This window comes from Lissotriton vulgaris, chromosome 6, assembly GCF_964263255.1.
Source record: "Lissotriton vulgaris chromosome 6, aLisVul1.2, whole genome shotgun sequence".
NCBI classification, from domain to species: domain Eukaryota; kingdom Metazoa; phylum Chordata; class Amphibia; order Caudata; family Salamandridae; genus Lissotriton; species Lissotriton vulgaris.
The window spans coordinates 990,002,541-990,010,705 of NC_141694.1; positions in this window are offsets into that span (position 1 = coordinate 990,002,541).

Consider the following 8,165-nt stretch of genomic DNA (forward strand, 5'->3'; position numbering starts at 1 on the left):
TAACAACCGTGCACCAACACCACTGCTCACACCCGCGACCCGCTACTAGCCGGCTGCCATGTTTTCCCCCGCTGTCTGGCAAGTCAGTCTTGTACGAGCATCTTGCCTGCTAAAGTTTGACCATGTCACACACCATGTGGGACAGGGTCACCTCACTGTATTAAATATGTGTCAGTCAAAACTAAAGCAGGCCTCCTATAGACCAAGAGGCTGGGTGCACTATGTTACATGTGTGGAAATATATTCACAAGCATATATTGCACTGTAGTAGCATTCTAAACATAATTCTACAGCAAGTGACCAACCCTCTGTAGGGTAACATGGGCTGGACACTGGACTTGAGTTATCCCGATCCGTTATGGAACAGTCAATTTCCTTCATGTTTGCTATCGAACCCCTTGCTTTTTAACCCGTAATACAATGGTGATGTTGAGGTTTAAAAACTCAAAAACAAAATATGAGAGCAATCCTTCAAACCAAAGGGAACTGGGAATTCAGAAACCAACCAAAATAATATGTCCCTATTAATCTCTTACTTAATTTTACCCTCTATAGTTTCACACACATTCAGATACAATCATCCCAAACTCCAAGTACTGTTTTTGTAAAATGTCTCTCCTCCTTTATTAAAACAATTTTACAAATACAACAATAAAATCTATTTAAAAGTCATCATTACATAATCACTTATAAAAAGAGGTCACAGCTAAATTATTCTAATATACTGAGTCATTAATGCCTATTCACAATAATCCTTTTTCTCCAATTGATTTTGGTCTACTAACAATTAGATGTGCATTGAAAGCAGAAAGCCTTGCTACTTCGTTCCTAATGCAAATATTTTCATATTACTGTGGTCCTAATACAAGTGTTTTTTCATAGGCAACAATATTCCAATAATTACTTTAGCTGTGAATCACAAATTATTAAAAACGTTAACAAAACAATACAAAGAAGAACAATTTTTTGACGCTGCCATTCAGTGGATTTGTTTTGATTGGCACCACCTTCTTCAGGACACGCTTATTTTAAAAATACATCATTTTGTTCATTTTCGAATATGTTCTACATAGCATATGGGTGTCTCCCCCAGTTATTTGGGTGATGAGTCACTTTCAGTGTATTGTGATCACCAGGAACATTAAGTAACCGTGAGTTCCTCACTCTTAATTCTTCAATTGTTTATTTCAAGCTTCTTATATAGCCACTCATTCAATAAATCAATGAGTTATTGTTGTCTTTATTTCATTTAGGCTAAAGTTGTAAGGGCATCAAGTAGGTGATCTGCGATCGAACGGGATGAGAAAACATCGAGACAATACTAGAGCTGAGGAATACTAATTCTTTCTACAAATGCTGATACATTTTTAAGGGTTAAGAAACAATTGATGCCCTTACAACTTTCTGGCCCCTAATGTTCAACAATAAAACACCATTCCAGGCACCACTGTTCAACAATAACTTATCATTAGAGGCACCACCGTTCAACAACGAAACATCATCCAGGCACCACTGTTCAACAATGAAACATCATTCCAGGCACCAATGTTTAACAATAAAACTCCACTCCAGGCATTATTGTTCAACAATCAAGCATCATTCCTGGCACCAATGTTCAACAATAAAACATCATTTCCAGCACCTCTGTTCAACAATAAAATACCATTCCAGGCACCAATTTTCAACAATAAAATACCGTTCCGGGCACCTATGTTCAACAATAAAGCATCATTTCTGGCCCCAATGTTCAACAATAAAACTCCATTCTAGGCACCAATGTTCAACATAAAACTCCACTCCAGGCACCAATGTTCAACAATAAAACTCCACTCCAAGCACTGTTCAACAATAAAACATCATTCCTGGCACCAATGTTCAACAATAAAACATAATTTCAAGCACCTCTGTTCAACGATAAAATACCATTCCAGGCACCAATTTTCAACAATAAAATACCGTTCCAGGCACCTATGTTCAACAATAAAGCATCATTTCTGGCCCCAATGTTCAAAAATAAAACTCCAATCCAGGCACCAATGTTCAACAATAAAACACCATTCCAGGCACCAGTGTTCAATAATAAAACTCCACTCCAGGCACCAATGTTCAACAATAAAACATAATTCCAGGCAGCAGTGTTCAACAATAAAACTCCACTCCAGGCACCAATGTTCAACTATTAAACTCAACTCGAGGCATCAATGTTCAACAATAAAACACCATTCTACGCAGCAGTGTTCAACAATACAACTCCAATCCAGGCACCAGTGTTCAATAATAAAACTCCACTCCAGGCACCAATGTTCAACTATTAAACTCAACTCGAGGCATCAATGTTCAACAACAAAAAACACCATTCCAGGCACATCTGTTTAACAATAAAGCACCATTCCATGCACCAGTGTTCAACAATAAAACACTGATCCAGGGACCATTTTCAACAATAAAATATAATTCTCTGTAATGGATTTATAGATAAAATACAGTTTAGTGGGTGCAGGATACAAGTACTAGTGAGACAGATGTTGCCTAAGTGCAACTTTCTCTGCTTCCCTGATTTATGTAATGTGAAGTCACCTCATTATAAATTGAAACAGAGACCACAGTAATGAAATCGGCGCGCCTGTAAGCCCACCTTTTTCATGGGACAGACTAACTATTAGCTATGTTCCAGATTGGACAAATCTAATCGTTCAGGCACAATCCACATCTGTCGATACATAACACAGGCTTTCCATCATGGATACGCTTTCTTGGTGATTATGGCATTCTGTGGCACAGTGTATAGGAGAAGGTAGCACAGTAATGAGTATAGGAAAGAAAAACACTGTTCATCCACTGCTCTGTGTGGTTCCAGGATTTTTTGTCCTTGTTGTGCATTCCTTGTTGCAGAGTCTTAGCCTAGCCAACATGTGTTTTGTCGCTACCATGAAGTACACAGCGACTTCTTCAGGGCTAAGAGTATAAGATACACAATTCTATCAAAGTGGGTATAAGACAAATAACGCCTTTGGCAGACACCCATTGTGACATATAAAATAAGAGAAAAACAGCACGGTACCTAAGGAAACAGGAAACCCAAGTTCTTATAAACATAATGTCTAACCCATCAAAGCTATTTTATATAAAAGATTCTTTATCAAATAAGGAACAAAACTGTGTTTGGAAACCACTAGTGAAATTGTGTGACTTATCATCGTGACAGCATTAATTTGGTTGTTTGGTATTGTGACAACCTAAACAGTCATTAATGCCCTGCGGCATGGTACATTTAATTACTTAAAATGGTGACTTGTGCATGGTGCAAGTGTGAATTTGTGGGCTTATCCCCCCTTAATATTGCCAGTCCAAAGTACATGCAAGTATTGAAAGTACAAGCATTGGAAATTCAATCAGTATCGCATTTGGTTGAGTTAAAGCTATTGGCATTGTAAATGCCAATGTTATTTACCTATGTATTATTGAATGTATGTATGTGGTGTGTAGTGGAATGATGTGGGTTGGATTGGATTAGTTAGTTGTGTAATTGTGTGGTGTGGAATTATGTGTGTGGAGTGGGATTGTGGCGTCGCATTATGTGGCATCCACTTTAGACTAGGAGCCAGAACAGGTTCATTTGCTTGTCCGCTTCTAAACCTGTCCCTGGCGTGAGACAGTGCTTGAAATGGAAAAATGGAAGTGCAGGTACCCTATACAGAGTACCTGCTTGTTTCTGAGAAGTGCTGATACTCTCCAATTAAAAGTATTATATTTCTCTTGATAAGTATTGGTACTCTCCCTCTCAAAATAAAAAAGTACTGGTACCGGACAGTACTGGCCTTTTTTAAGCACTTTTCTACGGACTGTCTTCTACTGAAGTCTTAGGGGCACAATAGGATGGTGGGCTGACTTTGTCCACCCGCCATCTCGTCATAAAAAGGGACCGCCCACCATAAGGGCGGGGGCCCCGTGGGTGCCATTAGGATGCGCTCGCCACACTGGCGGGTGCATCCCGCATTTTTAACATTGCTAAATGCTAAATATGCACATCATGCATTTCAATGCACAACGTGAAAGGCACTGTGCGGTGCCTGCCATGTTATACAGGGAAATGCACGGGGTACCATAGGTACCCCCATGTGCACCCCCACCCCCCAAAGTCCTTTGGGGCCCGCAACGGGCCCCCACAAGAGATTCCCACATGCCTTTCTGTGGCGGCAATGGCGCCACGGAAAGGCATGTGTCTGCCCCGATCATTTTATGGATGGCGGTGTTTAACAGACACTGCCACCATATTAAACTCTTTTCAGCCCGGTCGACTGGTCGACCGGGCGGAAAAGCGGCGGACGGTCTTTTTGTCCGCTGTGGTCCCCCTGCCATAGTAATATGGCGGGGGGAAATGGGTGACGGGCGGGGACGGATGTCGGGCAGATCGCTACTGCCATGTGGGCGGTGGCAATCCACCCAACATCCTAATGACCCCCTTAGAATTAGAAGACTGGTTTACTAGCTGGGCTGGGAAGAGCTGCACCATGGGGGCGCGAGTGAGTACTGCGGCCGCAGTGACTGAATGCACAGAGGGGGTGCCGAAGGAGGCCTCAAACCCCAAGAAGTACTGCCAAGCAAGTTACACATTAGTTGTAAACTCTTTTTCCACAGCTTTGAATATTGTTTGAAATTCCAACAAATGCCAGTTTGACATAATTTCACAACACAAAGGCCCATACATTTAGTTTTCCGCAGTGCATCACCCATCTCAAAACCAGTGCTTAATTTGTAAAAGATTAAGTGGAGGGACCCAACGTTTTGATCAGAAGCAGCGGCCGGTGGTAATGCATGTCAGCGTGCAGAGCATCAAGGCTGCATAGTCTTGAATCCCACTCAAACCACTTTCATCCACCACCGATTACTCCCTGCACCTTTAGCTCACTCTTTCGGGGTCTTTTACATCCCTGCTTTCTTCCACACTGTTTATCTTTTATCTTCCTCCTGTCTTCCCCCTTTTTGTTTTTCTCTCTTTCTCTGGGTAAAAGTCTGATGGAGAAAAATAAGTGCTAGTCCCCAAAAATTAGACCAGGAACCTTTAGCTCATATTAAGTACTGTCTCAAACTCAGCATAACTCTTATGGGCCCTAGTAAATGTATTGTTTTATAACTGTGTAATCTGTTCATTAACGCTACGGTATTGTATTTAGTTGTCTCAGTGACAAGCTGCAGCATTTGTTGTTCATTTTCAAGGTTGCCTACTCTCAATTCCACCTTGTTCCTCTTTTTTCACCATCTTGCACATCCTGTCTGCTCTTGAAGGTTTCTTTCCATTCCTGCCTTTGCCCTTATATGCACTTTTTCTATCTTTCCCTTGCACCATTCTCCCTGGTCTGCCATTCTCTTGCTCTCAGTCAAAGTTGGATGATAAAAAATAGGTCCTGTTGATCTGAAATGATGTCCACCACAAGCAGAATAGTGGAAAAGTCTGCGCACTCCCTATTTATTCAAAAGAATACTCAAGTGTAAGTACATTAAACAAAGATTGCATGCTACCTGGTGGACAGGCTGCCAGCCTCAGACTAGGTAAACTTGCTGGTGGAGAACCACCAGTATGCCAAGCGCACTGCTATTATTAATGTATTGTAATTAAAAAAAATAATAAACAGACAGTGTGGATGACTTAATCAAAAAACGTATTCAAAACATTCAAATTAGATACAAGACAACTTTATAAAAAATATTCATTATGATGGTTTGAAATAGACTTGATTGAAATACATTGTTAATCAATGCAAAAAAATAATGGCATTAACTTTCTTCACAATGTGATGTATCAACAGTTATATAGATCAATAAACTGTACAAACAATCATTAATTCTTGATCATGCTGTTTTTGAAAGGCGAAACTGTATGTACAATGCAACAATGAACCACACATTACTTAAAGATAAACCTCGGGAACCAGAAAAGTGTAGCATGCAAAACCGCGCAGATGGACTTACTGAATGTGATAGTAAGAAAATGCCGTAAAAGCCGTCCTTCTGGGTAACTATCTTGTTGTAGGAACAAACTGTCAGTGAAAGAGAGCAAAATCAGAACCACGACCCACCCGATAAAATGAAGCTAATGCTCGCAGACGTGCAGATTATTACCGTAATGTTCATAGAACATCTCACAATTGAATCTGATAGCGAAAACAGCATGCGGGTGCTTCTAGCTTAAAGCGCAAAGAATGCCACTTAAACAACCTCGATATTCCTGCCTAAACAAAAGATGGAGAAATGATGGAGACGAGCAACTGTAAGTATTCTCCGCACTAGATAGTAAAACTGAAGTATCCAGCCATACACACTTACCAGCAAGGATTGCCGGACTGCTTAACGCAGGGCTTACTCCCTAAACAACCGTAGTCGGGAACTCTTCTCCAGATGTTGCGCCACTGCATGTGTCCAACTTAATCAGATGTTGAAAAATAGCAATGATAAAAATAGGACTGAAAGCCGGGAGCCATCTTTTAGTGTGCAAAAGCTGTGTATTGCATACTACTTAGGGCTGGGGGTAGTGCCAATACGCACACTACGCAGAATTTTGGGAAAAAAAGTGGAAAACGGGGGCACGTCCTGAGGGTCCGTGTGCCCGGGACAGGGGTTCCTCGTGCCTGGGCAGACTCCCTGATCTCCCCGGGCTGGTTGGAGCCCGGGAGCCCTGCAGCCCCAGAGCCCTGCAGCCCCGGAGCCCCGGAGCCCTGCAGTCCCCGAGCCCTGGACCCCCGGAGCCCTGCAGCCCCCGGAGCCCTGCAGCCCCGGAGCCCTGCAGCCCCCGGAGCCCTGCAGTCCCCGGAGCCCTGCAGTCCCCGAGCCCTGGAGCCCCCGAGCCCTGCAGCCCTGGAGCCATGCAGCCCCGGAGCCCTGCAGTCCCCGAGCCCCAGTGCCCCGGATCACTGCAGCCCCGGAGCCCTGCAAGGGCAGGTGGGAGCCCTCCCGCGGAGGCTCGGGGCAAGCAGATTGGCGTCATTTCGGTCCCGGCCATCTGCTCGCCCCTCTCGCCTCGGCCATCTGGTCGCATCTTTCCACTCAGACATCTGGTCACACCCAATGCTTCCCAATGGGGCGACCTGATGGCCGGGCTTCCCTGGAAGTTCTGATGAGGTGACATTCGCCTCCCGGATCCCAGCCAGGGCTCCAGGAGGTCAGGTACATTGGCGCCCTGGGTCCCTTCCATCACTCGGCACGCACGAAAGAGGGGTAGCCTTCCTCCGGATTACTAGGGGCAAGGTGTGGCAAAGTACCCAGGACGGGCTCCATGGGTCCCGGGCCGTCCTCCCCGTGCCTGAGGCCCAGCGTGGGGTTTCAGGGCCCCCCTGAGCCCTGCGGCCCCAGAGCCCTGGAGCCCCGGGGCCCTGGAGCCCTGAGGCCCAGGAGCCCTGCAGTCCTGGAGCCCGTGAGCCCTGGAGCCCGTGAGCCCTGGAGCCCGTGAGCCCTGGAGCCCCGGAGCCCTGCAGCCCCCGAGCCCTGCAGTCCCGGAGCCCTGCAGCCCAGGAGCCCTGCAGCCCGGGAGCCCTGCAGCCCTGGAGCCTTGGAGCCCTGGGAGCCCTGCAGTCCCCGAGCCCTGGAGCCCCGGAGCCCTGCAGCCCCGGAGCCCTGGAGCCCTGGAGCCCCGGAGCATCGGAGCCCCAGGGCCCTGCAGCCCCGGAGTCCGGGAGCCCTCCAGCCCTGCATCCCCGGAGCCCTTCAGCCCTGCAGCCCCGGAGCCCTGCAGTCCCCGAGCCCCGGAGCCCTGCAGCCCCCAAGCCCTGCAAGGGCAGGCGGGAGACCTCCCGCGGAGGCTCGGGGCAGGCAGATTGGCGTCATTTCGGTCCCGGTCATCTGGTCGCCCCTCTTGCCTCGGCCATCTGGTCGCGCCCAATGCTTTCCTATGGGGCGACCAGATGGCCGGGCTTCCCTGGAAGTCCAGATGAGGTGCCATTCGCCTCCCGGATCCCAGGCAGGGCTCCAGGAGGTTGGGCACGTTTGCGCCCTGTGTCTCCTCTGTCACCTCGAGTGCACGGATTACAAGAAAGGGGGGTCATTTTCCTCCGGATTACTAGGAGCAAAGCTATGCCTGGACACCCTCCTGGGGCTGGTGGTTCCCTACCGGGGACCAGATGGGCTGTGTTCCCAGGCAACACCTCCCAGGCGTCCGGGGCTCCCTCCTCCTG